The following is a 23,809-nucleotide window of genomic DNA, read 5'->3' as shown; positions in this document are numbered from 1 at the left end:
CCAGCCACCACACACTCACAGCCTGGTAGAAATTAAATTCTTCTACCAGGTATTGCATAACTGCAGTTGTGATTATCACCCTGAAAATATTGCAAATAGTCCAGGGCCTGGGGGGAAGCTCATTCACCTGAACACCTGCTCCTTCCTTATAATAAGTAGGCACAGAGGGCTCAAATCCTGCTCCTTCCTCCCATACAAAGGTATCAACTCTGCTGACACTTGGTAAAATGGGCCATTTTCCATTGCCAGCACGTCTTTTATGAATGTGTGCACGCCTACGATGAGGGGGAAGGAGAGGGAGAGGTGTGGGAGGGGGAGTATTGCCTGACACAAGCCTTCCCTGGGGAGACGCTGCCTGCTGAGTCACACTATGTGGGACCGGTGTGGAAAATTCCACTCCTGAAGGGCCCAGTTTTGGTGATTTGGCCCTTGAAGTACTAGGCAGAGGTGACGTTGGACGTTGGAGGGTGAGACGGCGGTGAGCAGGTTGTGATGGTGGCGGTGAGATGGCTCGTCAGCGTTTATTTCCCAAATGACCAACTCTACACCCACCTGCCCATTATGCTGGATGATCCTCCTCCTCTTCTTCAGTGAATTCATCACTGTTGAAGGCCCTGCCCTCCTCCTGCAGCAGTTTGAGAGCCATTTCAGGTATCTGAGAGTGGGATAGGGTCAGAGGATGAGAGAGTTCACTCTCCACATGATAACTTCTCTCTTCAGAAGTACTCTCAGTCAGTGTATGAGAGGACGCTGTATCGTCCAAGGCACGACCAATGGCACTGTCACTGAGCCCTTTCCCTGGTGGTAAGGGCCCTGCACTTGGGAGGACATAATTGGATGAGAAGGATGAGGAAGACATCACTCTACACTCTAACAGTGCTCTGTTGTACAGCAAGGTGCCTCGGGGCCCTGCCTACCCAATCGTTGTCATGGAAAATGATTGTGGATTAAAAGGGTGACAGTAAGATGCTTGCAGCTATACACATCAACTGGGAGTGCTCCGCACCCGAAATCATGACGGCTATACATGTCAACTAGCCCCTAGGGGTTAAACTGGTGTTATGTTTGGAAGTAAATTACTTGATCAAATGATTCGAGTACAGAGAGTATGAACCGTAAATAGGTGTGACTTGCATAAATAGGGAAGTATACATATCGTTATTCAAAACAATAACCTTTACCTCTTATTTCTTCTCCCATTAAGGAGTTACCTCTATACTGAAAGTTGCTTAATGACTAAAGATGATACTCAGTTTGGTCTAATTGATGGCAAAATCCCTTGAGCAAGGTTGGGAAATTAAGCTATTAAAGATTACCCTAACCCAGTCATGCACAATGATTCACTATGAAGTCACTTATAGCATATTTGTGACAGTACTCAGGGGGAATGAGCTTATGTGGTGTCCTACCATGAATAAGGGGTTGGAAAATGTCGAAAATGGGTGGTTTACAGAGCAATTTAACTACTTTAATTAGGATGCATATCCCAGTATGGGGAATTTCAGCAAAGCCATTCGTTTTATTCATTTTTCAGGTTCTATGAGAACTATGATAAGGTGGTGTATGGTGTCAAGCAACAGTTAATGTTACGAAGGGAGGGCAGCCAACATGATGCATAGGACAGTGGCACAAAGTGACCAGTGGAAGAATCACTATCGAATGTGAGTTGGTAATTCTAAAAGAATACCCATCGGTTAAAGACATGATTCAGCTAGCTAAAGATACAGTATAGTAAATATAACCGTGATAAACATTAGCTTCCTTGACAGACAATGCAAAAGAACTGAAGCCATTGTTGGACAAACACAGTGTGACCTGAGATTAAACACCACAGTCTGAGGTGAAAACCAAGGTATATAATCCAAGGATTTCAGAGGAATAAGAAGTATAATCAAAAGTAACATACTGCTACATTCATTCACTGTATTTTCACCCATGCCAACGTTTCCTGAATACTGAAAGGAACTAGAATATAGATCTAGACTTCGATTTCGAACAAAATATATGTGCTAACTCATATAAAATGCTGATCGGTTCCTGTAACCAAAATGCCCACAAAGAGGGGTGTCCTATGCCAAATATAAGAAATTTCGTCCATTTCTAGTCTTCGGTGTTAGTAGACTGTGAGAAAAGATTCAGAATATCGTAACTGATATTAGGTTTAAGGCTAAATTCACAACAATAGCCCAGCACAAATGAGGGTTTATGCTCATCCTCGCTGACAGTTTGGTGTAATTAGAATCTAATAGCGAAAAGATTAATATCATCCCGTAATTCACAAACACGCCCAACCAACTTGGGGCCTGTATTATAATAAAATAATAGGCAAGACCGGTTCAAAGCCTTGCCTTAGGTGGAGTTGCTAAGGAAGAAAAAAATGGAGTCAAGGAAAGGTCTATCATGTCTTAAACATCAGACCAAATATGGACCTTCTTTACTTGGTAGTTTAACTGTTGACGGCGATTGAGTTCAGGTATTTCTGTCAAAGTGGTTTGTCAAACATCTGACGCATACATACCTCAAACTTATCAACAATATCCACAATTTTAAGCTAACTTACCACTGACTGAAGCTCATAGAAATATAATCATCTCACATTAGAATAACATCAACCACAAACCAATCCTATGCACCATACATCCAGAATGTTATGAAATAACAATTCTTTATCATCAGTACTCGTACATACCCACCCTCTTTTAGTCAGTTCTTCATTTTCAAAAACACTCATAATTCAAAGGAACATTACATCTACACATTCATCCAAAATTCCAACAAACTCTTGATCTTCACGCATGCTGCACGTCATTTAACAAGTAGGCCCCTAATGCTCAGAATCACCCTGGATGTCAGGTGAGCTCGTACATTCAACCTAATATATATATATATATATATATATATATATATATATATATATATATATATATATATATATATATATATATATATATATATATATATATATATATATATATATATATATATATATATATATATATATATATATATATATATATATATATATATATATATATATATATATATATATATATATATATATATATATATATATATATATATATATATATATATATATATTAGGGTGGTCCAACTTAGTACATCAAAAAATCGAAGTGGTCATGGACATTCTCCACAAGCATGTTTTTTGTCCACATGGAGTAGCAAAGCTATGGCCAAATTTTCAGCATAATTTAATAATACTTAGATGTCACCCAAATATGCATATTGTGATAATCATGAGCTAACAGTGCCCTGTGTATACATATTACTTGCATTTTACTTCCCAGTTGAGCATTGTAGGTGATGTAGCAATATCTTGTGTTTTGATCTTATTGACTTCATCACGAGTACGATCATCATCTGAAGAATAGCTTTTTAATCGAAAGTCTATCCATCTATCTATTGCCAGACACCATAATCCCACAAAGGGTGGCCATTTGACACTGAGTTAGTTGTTTTACAGGGAGGGGCACCAACCCTCCACCAACCCACTTGTTGACACGTAGGGAGCACGTATGGTTTGGTTATATGGTTGCCACCCAGCGCTGTAAATGGTTTCTTGGCTTACAGAAAATCATTTGGCTTGTCACTCAATGTAAAGCCACCTGTAATGGAAAGAAAAGGAATAAGAAGTGACAGGAAAGATAGGAGAAATAGGAAGAGAGGAGGGCAGGCACAGAAAAAGAATGATAAAAGCTAAGGAAGTAGGCAGCACTACATCAAGTGAGTAGATGATGGTTGCCACCACCTACTGCAGACTCTAATGTGATTTCTGACCTGAAACAATACCCAGACTTGTCTCTCCTTTTCAGGTCATATTGCTGAAACTAGAACAAATCCTGGTGTGTGGCTTTCCAGGAAGCCAACTGGAAACCTGCCAAGCCATAGATTACCTACATGGTTAGATGCACACTTTCTAGCCCATCATGTCCAGGGGTTGTTTTCACCACCCAAACCACCAGCAGGTGTTTTTCTAAAAAATCACCATTAATTAAAACCGTAATTTCTCAGCTAAACCTATAATATTAAATTATAGTATAGTATAGTATTATAATATGATGCAATAATAATAATAATAATAATAATAATAATAATAATAATACAATAACAGTAATACTGAAAAACACTAGGTCATGTATACATGACACTCGGATGTCCCCAGGTTGTCATGTATACATGCCACCTGGATGGAAGGGTCTAGTGCAGTACCACCATGTTGATCAAGCACAAATAGTTCCAAGAACTTTGAATCTGATTTGTCAGGCGGTTATGGAGATCTGGGACTGGGCTTGAATCTCGGCTCAGCAGATCGAAGTTTACTGTATGTCCAAAAACTTTCACAGTTTTTCAATCACTACCTCGCACTACGGAATCATAGGACCAGGAAAAGTGATCACGAAAAAATTAACCAAGATATCTTCAAAGCAGACACTGCAGAACTATTCAACATTGCAGCTAATGGTGCCATGAGCACCAATGCCAATGAGGAAGATAGGAAAATCTTATGCACGCAATGAGAAACCATCTATTCTTGTAGCATGACTGGCATTGATAAGGAAATCACTGCAAGAGAAGAATGGAGAAGATCCAGATTGGAGAAAAACATGATGGCAAAATACAGATATCAATTGAAACAGCACAAGCTGCAAGGAGCAAACACCTCAAAAATTGTTGCTGAGTTCTCATCATCCTCTTCAGAAAACAAAGATGAATTTAAACCTGTTGGGAACACTCATTCTCTAACTGATGCTTCTCACTCGAAACGTTTTAAAAAGGATGACACCATTAACATTTTCAAATCAGCAGAAGTTACTGGAGCATTGGATTGAACAAATGTTTCCAAATGGAATGCAGTTTTCATAATAGGTGCTGTAATACAGGCATTAGTACATGATCTGTCCAGGGTGATGTGTTCTCGGAGCTCTATTCGTTGGTACATAGAAAGTGGGCAGAAACAAGTAGCTCAAGAAAACATGGAATCATTCTCAGTAGAAGAACCTGCTCTCGTTCGTTGGGACGTAAAACTTCTTCCAGCTATTGAAGCACATAAAAAAATGTAGAGCATATTACAATCCTGAGTACATTCAATGACCAAGAGAAGTTGCTTGGTGTCCCAATAATCGAAAGAGGAACCAGTGAAGCTCAGGCTCTAACATGTCTTCGAATTATGAAGCAATGGCACGTAGATACACATTCAAGAGGTCTGGTTTTCGACACGACTGCATCAAACACTGGCTTGCATCATGGAGCTTGCATTAGAATTAACCCGTTGAGAGTGATAGGCCTCATTTGGGACTTATCAGAGTTGAAAGCAATAGGCCTCAAACAAGCACGATTTTCAAAGGCATATCAAAACCGCGCCACAAGGAATAGGTGGCTGATATTGATATGGGAAATAGGGATAGGTGGCAACTCTCGATACTATCCATGCACTACCCCATATACACTCAGAATACGCTTGCGCGGACACCATGGAGTGCCACTAATTTTCCTCCAATGATGCCGGCAACCCCATACCAGGTGCTAGGGGATACACACACACACACACACACACACACACACACACACACACACACACACACGAGAGAAAGAGAGAGAGAGAGAAAGTAAAAACGGGAATGGCAAAGGTGCGTCCCTTTGAGTGAGGAGATAGAGCATAAACTTTATCCCTCTTCTCTCTCTTATTCTTCACTCCCTCCCGCCTCTGTCTGAGAGAGAGAGAGAGAATAAATACGGGAATGGCAAAGATGCATCCCTTTGAGTGAGGAGATGAGGCATAAACATCTGTCCCTCTTCTTTCTCTTATTATCCATTCTCTCCCTTCTCTCTCTCTCTCTCTCTCGGAGGATGCCAACGTGTGAACAAAATACCTAATCCAGTTTTTATTCGAATGGGATCACCCAAGAGGCTGACATATGGTTACTGACAACAATGGATCGAAAGTAAAGTTCACATAACAGGGCCTATGTAAACAATGTTTATCTGATGCACAGTAAACACTGTGAAGGACTTCTCCTTTATACATGGTTACAGCAACTCGATCATGAGAACAATCAGTTAGTCACAGAGAAAAGTCAGAGATCAAGGTCACTGGGCACCGTCAATTCTAACAGCTTTGATATTATTTAAACCAGTGTTTGAAGAATTAAGGAAGAACGAAGTAATTTGTTTTGGGAGTAATTTGTCTAAGGTCAAGGTCACAGTCAAATATTCTGCCCTTTGACCAGTTGGTGTGTTCATGTGTTGCACTGTTTCAGTGCTCCTCCATATCATTATTGTAATATTATTATTATTATTATTATTATTATTATTATTATTATTATTATAATTATTATTATTATATTAATCCTATGAAGCAGAATGCTATCAATTTCGGCAACTCTTCCTATACCGTTGCGTGAGACAGCCTCGTGTGTGTGTGTGTGTGTGTGTGTGTGTGTGTGTGTGCTTTAACTCCTCCTAGGCTATATGATGATTTTGAATTAATCCTCACGGGTGAGTTCTTCTGGTGACTCCAAAGTTCTTCAACTATATAGAATGTTTCAACCAGGACTTAAGGAGAGTCAGTCCCCCTCACCAAATGAAAAATTCTCAGAAATAGTGACAGGAAGGCAGATTTGGCTCTGATATCTTAGTACAACTTGTGCAATGAACTCTCATTGCTAACGAGATAATTGTGAAACGTGACCCCTAGTGATTCTTGGGGTGCCAGCCCCCCTCCCCCCGAAAAAAGATCAGAATAAGGGACGTAAGCACATGTATTTCAATGAAACTTCACAGGTCAGTTCGTCTGGTTCCTTGATAATGTCTTGCACTATAAAAAAAATTCCACCATTACTTTTAAGGGTTAAGTCCTGCTTCAAAATATATATGAAGGATACAAAAATGTCGAAGGAGGCAGATATTGCTTTGATGTCTTAGTGTACGAGTATGTTGTATTAAAGACTTACATCTGCTGATTACTGTTACTACTACTACTACTACTACTTCTACTACTACCACTACTACTTCTACTACTACTACTACTACTACTACTAGGGTACTACCATTCGATGATTGTGTCCTGGCATATCATCCCTTCGGATATGCCTTCATTGCGATCATGTGGCTTTCTCATCGGGATACTAGCTACTTTGACGATGCAGTAATATTATTTTGCAACTCTTTCAGATCATAATGCATACCGCAGGACTGGGTACTCAGTGTTTATGTTTTCTTGCAATGCACAGGAAGAAACTGCACTTCAGCTTTAACATCATCGGTATCATGACCATCATTTATTATTATTATTATTATTATTATTATTATTATTGTTATTACTATTACTATTATTATTATTATTATTATTATTATTATTATTATTATTATTATTATTACTATTACTATTATTATTATTATTATTATTATTATTATTATTATTATTATTATCATCATCATCATCATCATCATCATCATCATCTTCATCATCATCATCATCATCATTATTATTATTATCATTATCATTATCATTATTATTATTATTATTATTATTTCCTGTCTATCTATCTATCTATTCCCAGACGCCATAATCCCGTATCTTTTGGCCACAAACAAATAGCCTCCATGTCGCCCTGTACCCCAGCATTTCATTGCCCTGCTCCCAGCTCACAACCCCCTCCCTCATATACCTCTCCACTCCATCCCTCCATCTCATCCTTGGCCTCCCCCTCCCTCTCCCCCCCTCCACCTCGCTCACACTTTCCTCGTAAGTGTCTCGCCCAACATCCTCTCCACTTGGCCAAACCACCTCAGTGTGTTTCTCCTAACGCTTAATATCACATCCACATCCAAACCACAATGCTCCTTCATTTTCTCATTGGTCAGTTTCTTCATGTGGCTCCACATGCTTCTCTCAAATAACTCATTTCCACTGCTCTCACTCTTGACTTGTGTCCCTCCAACAAGGTCCAAACTTCACTTCCATACGTTAGAGTTGGTATCACAATATTATCATACAGCAACTTCTTCACTTCCATGCTTACTCCCCTGTTTTTTATCACTGCTTTCAAAGAACAAGCAACCTGTATTCCTTGTTGTACCCTTTCAAGCACTTCACCCTCTAAACTTCCATCCTTACTCATCACACTATCCAAGTACTTAAACGCACTCATATTTTCCATTTCCTGCTCATACAACCTCACTGTACATTCAGTGACTTCATTTCTGTCGTGGACCATAACTTTACTCTTCCCTACAGTCACCTTTAGATTCCGTTTCTTACACGCTCTCCCTAGCTCATTCACCAAACCTTACAGTTCCCCTTCGTCTTCACTTAAATTCAATGACTTCATTTCTCTCTAGGACCATAACTTTACTCTTCCCTACATTCACCTTTATATTCCGTTTCTTGCACACTCTCCCAAACTCATTCATCAAGCCTTGCAGTTCCCCTTCGTCTGTACTCAGTACAGTATCATCAGCAAACAACAGTAGAGGGAGTTTCCACACACTGCCCTCTCCCATTTGCACCGCTCCAACATCCACTGCCCTACTTTGTATCTCTGTTATAATCCCATCCATATACAGATTGAACAACCATGGAGACATGGCACATGCCTGTTTCAATCCTGCCTTCAAACAGAAAGGTTCATTCACTTCACTACCGACACTCACTGCAGCCATAGCATCCTCATATATACTCTTCATGGCATACAACAACTTCCCATTTACCCTATACGTTCTTAGTACAGTAGGTTCGCACAGTGCACGTCACCACAGTGCACGATTCGCATTGTACGTGAGTGACCAAATATCATAACCAAAAACTCTTGAATGCCCGAGTTTACCGCACAGAACGCGAGGCAGAGGCAAGGAGTGGCTCAAAAATGCCATTTTCTATTAGTGCGTGACCACCCCACACACAGCGCGTTACGTGTCATCATGTTGATACGCAGAAATTGCCGGGCATTCTACTGTTGAGGATGAAGAGGATGCAATGTCAGAAGTGTCAGCATTGGATTTTGAAGGATTTATGGCCGAAGTGAGTGACTTTGATGCTCCTGGGGAAGGTGCTCAAGAGGAGTCTGTGGAGGGAAGTGTTGGTGCAGTGGGAGGTGCGGTGGGGAGTGTGGCGCTGTAAGTGTTGCCACGCCTTGGAACCCGTTATTTAAGGTCATCAGGCCTGTTGTCTACTGTTGTTAAGGTGACTACCCATATTTTTGTTATTGTAGCTACAGCTTTAGTACAATGTCTAAAAAATATGACCTTTATTATGTCTCTAAGGGCCAAAAAATGTCCAGGTATGAGGGGGTACCACCCATATTTGATTATTCACATAAGATTATGTATTCCCAGTACGCAAATTCCCAGTGCGCGAGGTCGTGGGCCACCCAATCTCTCGCGCACTATGCGAGCCTTGTCTATCCACCCTGTTTTATGCTTTCTCCTAATCCATGAAGGCAACATAGAACTTCTTTCCCTTTTCTAGAAATTTTTCCACCAAAGACCTAAGAGTGAATATCTGATCTACACAACCTCTTCCATTCCTAAACCCACCCTGTTTTTCTCCAACTAATTCCTCTTATTTCCTTGACTCTCTCAATAAGTATCCTATCATATACTTTTGCAATTACACTAAGATGATTACCACACACCTCTTTTTTCCCTTTTCCCTTTGTACAGGGGAATAATCATACCTGACTTCCAATCCTCTGGCACTTTACTTTCCTCCCAGGCCAATTTGCTCATCTTCCACATCCATTCTGCTACTATCTCTCCCCCATGCTTCTACATTTCACCACTCACTCCATCAAAGCCTGGGGCTTTCCCCATTTTCACTTTATTCATTGCTTCCACAACTTCCATCCTACTGATTTCTTCTCTCTTCTCACATCCCTCCTTCTCCTAGTCATTCCCCAGCGAATTATACTCACATTACCTTCATTCTCTATGTTCAACATTTCATTTGAGTGTTCTCTCCATCTGCTCACTTTTTCTCCCTTCCCCACCAATAATCTACCATTTTTGTCTTACCCTTCCTAACTACTTTGACACCCTGTCTAACTCTCTACCTCTTTCCAGAACATTTTCTTACATTCCTTCAACTTTACACTCAAATTCCTTCCAAATTCCTCATCCACTCACTTCTTACTCTCTCTTACTAATCTTTTCACCTCTCTCTTCCTCTCTGCATATATCTCTTTCTTCTGTCTCTTAATTTCCTCCACGCACCTTTGTCTCATCCACTCACTATATGCTTTCTTCTTTTGTGCCACAGCCTGCTTCACCTCTTCATCCCACCATGCGGTTCCTTGCATCCCTTTTCGTCTTCTTTTCATCTCACACGCTACCTCACATGCTGCACAGATTTCCTCCTTGAATATCTTGCACACACCTTCCACGTCACCCATCTACTCCAAATCATATTTACCCAATCACTTCTCCACATCCCTCATATATTGTACCCTTTTTCCATCGTCTTGTAGCCTTTCCACCCTCCTTGTATGAACTACTTCCTCCTGTCCTTCCCTTCTTCTATTCCTCCATTATAATTGAACCTTGACTCACGCCACCACCAAGTGGTGGTCAGAAAGTCCGCTCCCCGAATTACTATATCTCTAGAATCCATTATACATCTCATTCTATCATCCACACAGACATAATCAAATCATTGCCCTCCGTTCATTCAGTTCACCATCCACCCGTGTCATCACTCGCCATGTATACCTGTGGATCATTTTGTGCCAGAAAAGGGTAGTGGTTATCACCAACCCCCTCACGGCACAAATGTCCACTAGAGCACAGCCATTCTCATCCACTTCTGCAGGCCCACCCCACTCACCAACTACTCCATCCACTTTCAAATTTCCTACTTTTCCATTCATATCTTCAGTCAAAAACACTGTCATTCCTTTCAAACTTTTCCTTGCATGCTTCCACATTTGTCCAGAACTCTTCTTTCACTCCTCTTGCACGATCTTGCACTGGCGCATACACACACACAATGCCCACATTTGTAGTCCAACTTTCAATCTTACCCACACAGTTCTTGAGCCTACTGATCCATACTCTCCCATATTTTCCATCCATCTTTTCCTCACAACAATACACATTCCTTCTTTTTCCTTTTTCATTCTCACCTACTCCCATGCATATACCCCATCCATACTCCCATTCTCTCACATTCACACCTGCCCATTTCGTTTTAGTTAATCTACATATACCCAGTTTTGCACCCTCAAACTCCTGGATACTCTCTCTCTCCTTCACCTCATCATTTGCACCCCTTACATTCCATGTTGCAATCTGTACAATGTCCTTTGTTTGGTCCTTAGTCGTCCTCTGTTGGTCAGTCCTGGTCCGAGGCTTCATATTCATATTTTTAGTTAGTTGTTTTCCTGGGAGGGGCACTAACCCTCAGCCAACCCACATGTTGCCAAGTAGGGAACACATGTGGGTTAGTTATAAAGTTGTCACCCACTGTTGTCAATGACTTCCAGGTTCACGGGAAATCATTAATTCTGGCTTGCCACTCAATGTAGAGCTACCCTAAAAACAGAGTACCGCTATTATTATTATTATTATTATTATTATTATTATTACTATTATTATTATTATTGTCAGAAAATTCTTTATACACCCCTTGTCTGACGTGTGTTAATCTAAGACAACCTTAAGTAAATTCATGTAAGTCTCTTAGGCAGATTAGGTGTAACTGATACTCCAACTCACATTGTTATTTTTCTCCTATCTCATAGCTAATTCCCCATTAAACTGGCCAATTCGTAAAGGTTACTTAGGTAGAAAGAGTCGGACAAAGATGATGACAAGCCTGATGTTTAGGTCGGTTGCCTGGGCTGCCAAGCATCCTTGAGGTGCGTATTTACAACGTGCTACTTCAACCAGGTCTACGAGAAGTGATTGAACATGGCATGCCTCTAGTCCCTCATGGGATTTGAAGAGGTGCCAACTATTTATTAATTACAATGCTAAATACAGTTAGATTACTTCATGATATATACAAGGTAAATCTAGCTAAAATTAATCTTAGCTTTTATTAAACTAAAGCCAAGCCAAATATTCCCTTTATCTGTGTAAATATTTTAAACCCACATCTGCTTTTTATGTGAGGGCTCTTCATCCTCAGGACATGTCATCTAGTGCATAGTCGCAGTTTAGCTTAATGGAACTTTCCAAAGCAATTACATGTATTTACAATATAGTAGTCCACAAGGGTTAAATGCAGTAGCATTTAATTTATTAATAATAAGAATTATTAAAGAGAATTCAATCTCTGGGTTATAAAAACCGCCTGAATAGTTATTAACGTTCACCAAGTTTTCCTCTGCTTCTAACCAGGAAAGACTATATTAAAAAGTAAAGAGCACAACTGCTCTGGGGGAAAATATTTCCCACAGTTTTGGAGCTGGGCGAAATATGATACACTGTATCATGTAATGTGACTCTTAGCCAGGAGATCTCTCCACAGGTCTCGAGAGCCCTGTGCTGCGGCCCTTCTAGGTCGCGCATTTTGACCCATTTGGTCTCCACCATTTGCTGTCTACGGGGTAGCCGTTAACTCAAGGGGTACCAGTTTATCAATAGTTTTTATATTGGTTTCTCCCTTACATTTTATTTTTACGAGTCTCAGCACCCCCTCTGAATCTGGGTGCATGAAGATCACTTTAGATAACGGCCACTGGGATCTTGGTTGGTCCGTTTTTCTAAGACCACATCTCCTATGTTTATAACAGACTTGTTGTTGGCAGCCTGAGACCCATAAAATCTTTCTCGTTGGCTCAAAAGATATTCTTCACTCCAAAGTCTATTCAAAGCATCCAATACCCTTTTCAGACGTTGATATCCCTCCCGCAAATGTTGTCCTAATTCATGATTTCCTATGGTAGGATCATCTACTTCCCCATGCATATCCACACAAGGCACTGGATGGAGCTTTCTACCATATAACATATGTGCCAGTGTCAGTGCCTCAATCGAAATGCTAGTGTCATCTAGATAGGTTAGGGGTCTATCATTAATCCTAGCTTCAATTTCAGTTATCACTGTTCTTAACCCTTCCCTTGTGATCGTAGTTCTGTGTAAGGTTTTCCTTGGGCAGTTTTTCACAATACCAATCAACTGTTCGGTAAATCCATTTTGCCATGGTGCTCTTGGAGCTATGAACTGCCAGGTACAATTTTGGATTCCCAGCACCGACTTAAACTTTGGGTCATTCATTTTATTTAAAAGTAGAAGTGTTGCTCCAGAGAAATTGGTTCCGTTGTAGCTTATAAATTCATTAGGACAAGACCTTCTAGCGGCAAATCTTCGAAAGACGTTCAGGAATGTCTCAGAACTCAAATCTTCTGCCAATTCTAGATGGAAAACCCTTATGTAGGTGCACATAAACAAACATATATACACCTTATGGGGAGTTCCCTCACCCGTAACAGTTATATCCACTGTGTAATCAACTCCAGTTACTTTGAAGGGCCCACTTACATTAACCCTATCCCTTGGAAAGGCAGGTGATCCTGGATAGTCATATGGTCGTTGTTCATACCTCCTACTTGTAATGCAACTTTTGAGATACTTCTTTACGACCTTTCTGCCCTTAGGGATCCAATACCTTTCCTGGATTCGTGCCAAAGTCTGCGGCACATCTCCGTGAAGAGTCAGATCATGGGCTTCCTTTACAATGAACTGTACAAAGTATCCACTCTTAGGTAAAAATATGGAATGTCTAGTTTGGAGAGGCAAATCAGCCTTGATTATTCGGCCCTGGCATCTAATTAGACCCTTTCCGTCTAAGAACAAGTCTAAATCCCTTATCAGCTTATTCTTGTTCCCAGTGCCTATGCCTAAAAGGTCATATATTTCTCCGTAATAATTCCCTTGTATCCTTTTCAGCCAATATTCCATGGGATCTAACTTCTGAAACCTCACTTTCTTATTCAAAAATTTAACAACTAATTTAGTAGTGTAAATAAGTTGTCTTCCTGATAATAATCTTCTAATGTCAGTTACTTCTGGCTCAGGTACTGCAGGATCCAATTCACCACACCGACCTCAGCAATACTATACTGTTTCTGCTCAGGCCCATCTTTAGTGAGTAACCATTTAGAACCTTTAAACCACAAGTTATCTTTGATCAGTCTCTTTACAGTCGAACCTCGTAAGAGCAAATCAGCTGGGTTTTGTTTGGAGGATACATGCATAAATTTAAATTTAGAAGACAGCTCTTTAGTAGTCTTCACTCTATTGCGGATGAAAGGAATTTTACTGTCTTCCTTCCCTATCCAGGAAAGAAAAATCTCACTGTCAGTCCATATATAGATATCCTCAAACTGAGTATCAAGAGTAGTTGTCAAACACCTGGCCAATTTAGTTCCTACTTCTATGAAAGCCAATTCCATTTGAGGTAGGATTCTTCCTTTATTTGGCGAAACTCTGGCTTTGAACATAATAATCTTACTATCGTTTCCTGTTGCGCAATAAGCTACTGCTCCATATGCCCTTTGAGAAGCATCACAAAATATGTAAGTACGACTTCTCATTACTGTTTATTTTCCTGGGAATACATATGCTTGATATGGTTTCAAACTCCTTTCTAATCTGTTCCCATTGTTCCACATATGTCACACCCATTTCAGTGTTCAAGTCCAACTTTTCTTGCCAAGCCTCTTGCACTTAACATTTGCCCCTAATAGCTAATCAGAGAACTTAATTGGTTTCAAACTTATTTCATCAGCTCTTGTATCCCAGTTAAGACCCAACACATTTTGAGTTTTGGGAATGTCATTATTTGGATAGTCCTCTTGTATTTTATTCCTCAAAAGCGGTAAATTTGTATTCCAGCTCTGTAACAGCAAATTTGCCTTCCCACGTTCGGAATTGGCTACTTCATAAGCCTTCAATGCTTCCGACTCTGTATCAGCATCACCTTGCAAATTATCCACGTAAAAATCCTGACCTATTTCTGGGCATCTGGCATTTCCAAAATGATGCTTTAAAGTGTTCCAAAGTAGGAAAGGACTAGCACAGGAGCCAAAGAGCATCGATCGGAAACGGTAAGTTTTCAATGGACTATCCTCATTTTGAGGCACTTGAGGCCAGAGGAATTTTGTAAATTTCCTATCCTTCTTTCTCAATCCTATTCTGAAAAAAGCCTTACTAATGTCTGTTGTATATGCATAAAGGTTTCTCTCTATCTCTTAGCAAAACATTCCCTAACTTCTCTGTTACTGTAGGTCCAGAGTATAGGCAATCGTTCAAGCTAGCTGATCCTTTGGACGATTTACTTTTACAATTGAAATCTATCCTTATGGGAGTAGTTACTGAATCCTTCCTTACAGCATGATATGGCAAATATTGTCCCTCCTTGTGGTTAACAGGGAATTCTACCTCTTCTATAAATTTATTCTTCAGTTGATCTTTTATAATATCATATGTGGTTAGATGTTCTGGTTTATCTCTTAACTTTCATAGAAGAGAATTTAACAGAGCCTTAGCTGCTTGGTAATTTGTTGGTAACTCCGAATGATTTAGTTTCCATGGTAATCCTACCCAATACTGTCCATCCTTAAATTCCACAGACTGGTAATACAAAACCAAAGTTATTTTATCTACAAGAGTTGGTTCCTCAGAGTGTATTCCTACACTATCAAGGTCCTATAATTTGTGTACAGGTTCAATTTTTTCATCCAGCAAGTCATATATCTGGGTAGGTTCTAGTTCTGCACCTATTCTAGCTACCAATAATGTCTGTGTGGGGGTAACAAAGACTGAGTATGCTAGTTTAGCCTCTCCTTTAACTTGTTTTGGAAAAGGTAACTGACCCATAATAAGGTTACCTCCTGGAAACTAGAACAACTGTACCTTATTCTTCTTGAAAGTCCTATGTAGGAATCTTCCACAGTAATCAGAACCAATTATCATTTTTATGGGACCCACGGTATCTGATTCCACATTCCGTTTAGCCAACCTTATCCTTGAGTTCTGTAGATGACCAGAGGTTTCCTTCAGTCCTTTTTGTATATTTATATTTGTCTCCATATCACCCAGCACAGCTACTGTTATACGGCATTTATATCTGCCTAGTTGTATTACAGGTCTAACTAAATCAAAAGACTAAGCTTCCTTAGTAGTTAAGAATCATGTAATGGCTAGATTTACCTTGCCAATAAGAGGTAACTTTAATTTCTTCACAATGTCTGCAGAAATTAAGGTTTTCTGAGCACCCATATCAAAAAGAGTACATGATAATAGGTTTCTGTTCTGAATCACTACTTTCACATCTGCTGCTGAAACTGCAGCTGGCATTACTACTGGAGTATTCCCCTTAGCAATTGTCATATTGACACTTGCAGGTTTGGGAACCTTATTTTCCATCCTCGGGCATAAAGCACTGTGATGTTGATTCCTTTTACATTTGAAACAAAGATTTAATTTTGTCTTGCAGTCCGCAGAAGAGTGTTCGGATTTCATACAGATTATACAACATCCCAGTTCCTTAAGCTTTCCTACTCTAGAAGCATAATCAGGATAATGTTGACAAGATGCACTGGAATGTTGCTCACCACAAAATGCACAAACTTTCCTGTTCTTTACCATGGAAAGTTTTACTTCCTTATTTTCATCAGCTTGTCTATTCCATGTCTTTAATATTTTATCCTCAGCTTTAAAGAGCTAAGGAAAGTACCTATCTCTTCTTTAGGCACATTCTTAGCTTTCTCTGACTTAGGTTTCCCTATAGGACTACATAATAGATAGATAGATAAATAGATAGATAGAGAGACAGATAGAAGCAGGAAGTCAAATGATGAGAAGGTGTTGTGTTTGCGAGAAGCGAGCAGCGCTAAACGCTTACACGGGGGAAAGCTGACGACAGCGGCCAGTAAGATGATTCAGTTAGCTGTCAGCAGTCCTCTCGTGAGAAAGTTCTGTTGCCACGAGGAAGATACGTGACACACACACCCTACTACACGAGATGTGAGGAAAGAGAGTTTAGAAGGAGACAAGCGACCCTATAGAGAGGTCGAGACGGAGATTAGCTTTAGAACAGAGAGAGAGAGAGAGATAGCGAGACAGGGAGGTAGCTACCCAGGACTTATACTATTATACCTGTTTAATATTTCCAAGACAAATAAAAATAGTCCCATACTATTCTTTACCTCTCCCGTCACTACATGACATCTGGTGGGGAAACTACTACAAGATATAAAAGCCGCCGTCCAAAAGTCTAAAATATAATTCTCTAGATTTAACTACATAGTCTTTATGACATTTGTTAGCAGAGAACGTATACGAACCTCGTCTACTAATCAACATTAAATTCCTAAAAAATATCAAGATTGACAACAACCAACAATATCAGATACTTCCCCCTCCTTCTCCCAGTTCATTAAGATGATGAAGATTTCAAGATATCACTCGACGTCTTGCAAGTAGCTTAACGACAAATCAGCAAATCTGCGGACATCGTCTCCGAATTAAAAGCAAATTTCTACAAAAGCAACCGAGACTACAAGGTTAGCTCCAGTTCTACAAAGTCTACAGCCATCTACAATCAACTACAATTAACAACTCTACGTCGTCTGTATAATCTTCTACACGCACCTACAAGTAGCGGCGGTCTTCATCCCACACCGAATAAATCACTAGAGAAAAGGACAGAGAAAACTTCCACATAGAATAAAGGGAACAAACAAACGAAGAGTGAGACACGATTTACAACTCATCTTACTCACTCGTCTTCACTCAAGTTACTCATCGCTACTCATTCACTCACCACAGCTACCAGTGTGGGAAGCCGACGTCACCATGTGCTGAGATGACATCACAACGCGAGTCTGCCATGCCAAGCAACGTGTGACGGACACCAGGCACTTCTCACCCACTACTCATTACTCATTATTCACATAGCTCCTACTCATATTCACTTATTTTCACAGTTAAGTTGGAAATTCGACGTTCTATGTTGAGGTTTGCCTGGGACAGCCGTTAACCACTACAAATACCAGGCCATGGAGTTTCCTGAGTAATATCGTCCATCAACACACCACTAGAATTATCAAGAGATCTTCAATCAAACCTGTATTTTCTTCCGAGATCGACTTTTGTAACGACACACCTCTACGATCTGTATCAAGTGGGTAAAATTATACTTGCTCATTTCTTCTCAGTGCTAAAATTAGCTATATTCAACTTATTTAATCATCTAGTTTGCTAGGACATAAATAAACAAGAGGCGTATTTCATAACATCATATCTTAATGACAGGAATATTTTCGCAACCACCCACGTTAATACCAGATGACACACAAATTGCCACAACATCAGACTCACAATTAAGAGACAGCCCACCCATTGTACAACCCACACCACACGTTATAGATAAGGAAACAAATACGGGAGTTTCGGATGATGAGGGAAACCCCTTCAGATGTTGAGAGTATCGACTTCGCAGCTGCCTTAAATACGTATGCCAATATACTTAACAGGGTTCACCGGTCCGGTCATACATATTCTACCATTCCCTCACATAACGATAAACTCGTACAAGTTGAATTAACAGGGCAATCATTAAAGATGAATCAAGAAACAAATACTGCTGATCTAAAAACCACACCTCACGTTTTTGTGTATCACGAGGATAAGACTGCCCCAAAATTCTCTGGCACAGACAAGGATCGCATTGATGTCATTTCATTAATCAGTCAGTGCGAACAAATGTTCATCAAGCGCCACATACTAGATGAACAAGAGAAAATTGCTATTTTTTCATCTTGCATAAGCCAGGAAAAGATGTCCAGCAAGCATTTTATTGCTCTCCGATAAGCTTCTTCGTGCTATGAAATATGATGAATTTAAAACTGAATTTTCTGAAGAAATTTTCTGGAGGTATGAACTTCTTGCCAGGTATAATTCCAGAATTACATAAAATTGTAGATCTTGTAAGGGGAGCACACTACAAACCATGTGCTCAGTGAAATAACTGCTGATGTCTCCACAATCAAGAGAACCCTATTAGCTACTCTGGAGAATTCTAAGTGGATAACAGATGATGGAAAGATGTCCCCAGACCTCGTCGTGGACATCATTGGTTATGTAGCTGCCTTGTGTAAATTACCTGATAGAACCCTTAAGATCGCCAAAACAATCGCGTACATCCCTGGAATGTGCTTACTAGACTTAATGAACGAGGTAGAGATGCAGTGCAGTAAAGCTGGTGTGGTCGACACACATGCACATTCTGGTAGAATCAGGGTACCTGAGACAGTATCAGCTGTGAAAACATCAACACCGACCCCAAACAGAGAACAAAATCGATCGCGACCTGAAATGAGGCAGCCCAAACAAGCAAAGACGCCTAGACCTCGTTCCCACACGCCTTCCTACAGGCAGTTTCATAAGTTTTCGCGCAGCCCGAGCAGGTCTCGCGCTATAAACAACACTTTTTATGGGAAATCACCTCGTAGGTCACAGTCAAGGGATAGGTCCATTCTGTGTCATTACTGTGCAAAACCAGCACACAAGGTATGAATGCTTTATCAAGGCAAAAGAGGATAATCAAAAGACACAAGGGTTTGGTCCTTACTGTAGGCATCATAGATACCAAGGGCACTGGACTAGTGATTGCAAAACAGTAGAAAAAATTGTGTCTATGTTCAAATCGGGGGAAGACCAAGTCATGACAAAAACGAACAAACATAAAAAAGAACAAGGTTAAACTTCACATAGAGGCATGTTGGGAAATGAGTGTATCTTGATACCAGCTGTATGTGAGGATCAAAACGTTTCCTTATTTTTAGATACAGGCTCTCCAGTGAACTTAATAACACATGAAGAACTAAATAGAATTCTTAAAAATAAAAAAGAAAGTAACTTTTCTGGATGAAGCTGATTTAGAATTAAACACAGTAGATGGTCAAGAGATTACAGTAAAAGGTATGATAAGATTAAATCTCAGTTTCACAGAAACTACAAGACCATTCTCTGCATTGTTCTATATCGTTGAAAACTTAGCAATTAAAGCTCATATGTTACTGGGCTTAAGATCCATGAGAACTGAGAACATAACTATACTCCCACAAATGAATGGAATAGACTTTGATAATGAATTTATAGAGGAAATAACTTCAGAGCCCTCACCGATTGGTAGAAGAGAGCCAAAAAGAATTGGTAATATTAAAGGCTTAAACAAACATACACAAATAGATGAGTGTATAGATCCACTTACACCAGCAACCCCATCCTCCAGAATTAGTGACCCAGCTAACAGTACTGATTTATCAATTTTTCCAGCCCATCTCACTAATGATTTGGTTATACCACCTAATTCATACATGAAGGTTACCATAAAGAGCAAATTACGGAATAGTACTGTTCTTGTCTTAGAAGAATTATGTAAAGTAAAAGGATTGTCAGTAGAAAACGCATTATGTCATACGAACGACGAAGGGCTAACTCAGATATTCATTATTAATCACATGAATGGGGAAGTTCAGTTGAAGAAGGGAACTTGCATAGTTAATATTGAAAAATGTTTCGCCCCTGTGAAGGAAATAAATATTGGTGGAGTAACAAGTGAGATAAAATCTACGGATAGAGAAAGAATAAAAGAGAATTTAATTCACTCAGGTGAATTTGACGAAGAAAATGATTTGTTAACCCTGCTGGAAACACACAGGGACACCGTAGCCTTGCCCGGAGAACGATTAGGGTGTACTAACTTGATTAATCACATCATTAATGTGCACCCAGAAACACCACCAATTTTCGTACCAGCTTATCGCATACCACACTCCCAACGTACACTTGCAAATCAGTATGTCGATGAAATGTTAAAGCTTGGAATTATTGAGCCTTCAGTTTCTCCGTGGAACGCTCCCCTTTTCTTTGTGCCCAAGAGAAATGGAGAAATGCGTGCGGTAGTAGATTACCGTAAACTAAATAATCACACAATCCCTGACAGATTTCCCATGCCATTGCTAAGTGATGTGCTACAGAATATTGGTCCTGAGAATAATATATTCTCGACCATCGATCTCCTAAACGGATACTATCAGATTCCGGTATCTCAGAGTCACGTAAATACACTGCCTTTTCAACAAACAGAGGCCATTATCAATATACAAGAATGCCAATGGGACTGAGGACAGCCCCCTGGTACGTTCCAGCGTCTTATGAATTACGTATTGTCCGGAATTTTAGGACAAGGAATATTTGTTTATCTTGACGATATTATTATCGCAACGAAGAATATTAAGGATCATCTCAGGAAATTAGACTTACTCTTACAAAAGCTTAGTGATGCTGGATTAAAAATTAAACTTTCTAAATGCAAATTTTGCTTTAAGGAAATAAATTTCTTAGGCCACAAATTAAGCTCTGATGGTATTCACACCACTGATGACAAAATACAGGCAGTGAGAGATTTTCCTGAACCCACTACGACTGACGAAGTTAGACAATTTTTAGGTCTGGCTGGGTACTATAGGTCCTTCGTACCACAGTTCTCTCATATAGCCTTCCCTCTATTCCAACTACTCAAAAAGATGCTGTATTCCAATGGGAAGAAGAACAAAAAGGGCATTTAACAATCTAAAAATTAAACTAACGAATGCACCTTGTTTAGCATATCCAGATTACACGAAATCATTTCTTATTTGTACAGACGCATCAGTTAAAGGATTAGGGGCTGTACTGATGCAGGAAGATAAAAGAGGAAAGAATCAACCAATTGCATTTGCCAGCAGACAAACAAGAGGTGCAGAAAAAATTATAGCACTACAGACTTAGAGGCACTTGCAGTGATTTTTGCATTACAAAAGTTTCGAGATTTGGTATATGGTTACGAAATCCACTTATTCACCGACCATAAACCACTGGTGGGTATGTTTAAAGAAAAACTCCTTTCTGGGAGGAGAGCAAGATGGAAATGTACAGTTGAAAACTACAGTGTACAAATACATTATATACAAGGTAAAATGAATATAGTAGCTGACGCATTATCTAGGAACCCGAACACAATTCAGGTTGCGGCGTTAGATCTCAAAGGAAATATCCCAAACCACGAGGATATCGCAAAGGCACAAAGACTTGACCCAGTATGGTCAAAAGTAATATACAAGTTAGAAAGTGGAGATGACATACAATTACCCAAACTGCATGTCCCACTTGAACAATTCACAATGGTCAATAATACATTATACAAAATTAACTCTAAACAACCAAAACGCCAAAGAAATACTAACCAGTTGGTAGTACCTAATGACATGATACCCCAAGTATTACGAATGATACACGACAGCCCACATGCAGGACACCCTGGAAAGGATAAGACATTCAACCAAGCCCAGCTATTATATTACTGGCCTTCATTACGAAGAGATATACACAATCATATAGACAGATGCGAATCATGTGCGAAACACAAAGGATACCCAATCACACCTGCACCGATGGGTAATTACCCAGTACCACATCAACCATGGGACGTTGTCGCTGTTGATTTACTCAAGTTGCCATTATCATACAATAATAACCTATACTTATTCGTAGCAACGGATCATTTTTCCCGTTATGTCATTTTAGCTCCAATTAAAGATAAGACAGCAGAGACAGTAGCAAAGGCAATAACAGATAATGTAATATGTCGCTTTACTACCCCAAAGGTATTAATAAGTGATAATGGAGGAGAATTTAATTCTGAGATCTTACAAGAAATATGTAAACAATACAACATTAAAAAGGTTAACGTTTTGGCCTATCACCCAGCATCGAATGGGTTGGTAGAGAGACAAAATAAAAGGTATTAGATGTGCTACGACACATTCTCAGTGAAAATTATGCGAGCTGGGATGATTGGATTCCCAGAGTAGAGGCCTCCATTAATGGGTCTATAAATAAATCCATTGGTGACACACCACATTTCATTATATATGGCACGGATAAAAAATTACCATATGAGCTCCTAGAAGGTGACAGCATGCCTATATACAATTACGATGATTACTCTAAACTCCGTTTACGTGAATTCCAGGACATACACAAAAGAGTGCAAAAACAATTAACGATGTCCAAGGAAGAAATGTCGGAGGCATTTAACAAAAAGGCAAAAGATTCACCTATCAGCTTAGGAGACATTGTTTACGGAGTCATTCATACGAGAGACAATAAATTATCCCCTAAATTTGAGGGCCCATACAGAGTAATTAACATAAAGGCAAACAAAGTTTTAATTAAGTCACTTTCAAGTGGCGAGGAAAAACATGTTCATATTGACCATTTAAAACGAGTTTCAAGGGAATTATCACATAATTATTCAGCCTCGGATACAACCGAACAGGTGAACGTACCTCAAGAAACCAAGCAAGAACACAACAATGATTACAAAAAGAAATTAAGGTCATATACCACACAATCGAACATAGGTGCAACTATTCCACTGAAATCTACAGTACATCATTTACGGGAATTAAATATCGATTTAAACTCCTTCTATAATTGAAATAACAGCCAACCGTAACGCACATCATCACTATCATCAACCACAGCTTTATAGGAAATTAATAGATTTTTTTTTTTTTCGGTAGGTTACGATGAAGGGACTTATGCTATGGATTCTCCTATACATAGTAAGGGTATATGCGCACCTAGACCCCAAGCATATAGTACGACAAGGATGCCTCATAGCTCCAACGGCCACGACTACAATCGTCAAGGACGTCATGAGTACTGAAATAAGTCTAGATTACTTGTATGACTTACCTACTTATATAGAAAGACTTGCGACGCCGATGCGAAC

This window comes from Coenobita brevimanus, chromosome 35 (genome assembly GCF_032717465.1).
Source record: "Coenobita brevimanus isolate Jiangsu-jjx chromosome 35, ASM3271746v2, whole genome shotgun sequence".
Lineage (NCBI taxonomy): Eukaryota > Metazoa > Arthropoda > Malacostraca > Decapoda > Coenobitidae > Coenobita > Coenobita brevimanus.
Note: the sequence above shows the minus strand (reverse complement) of the source record.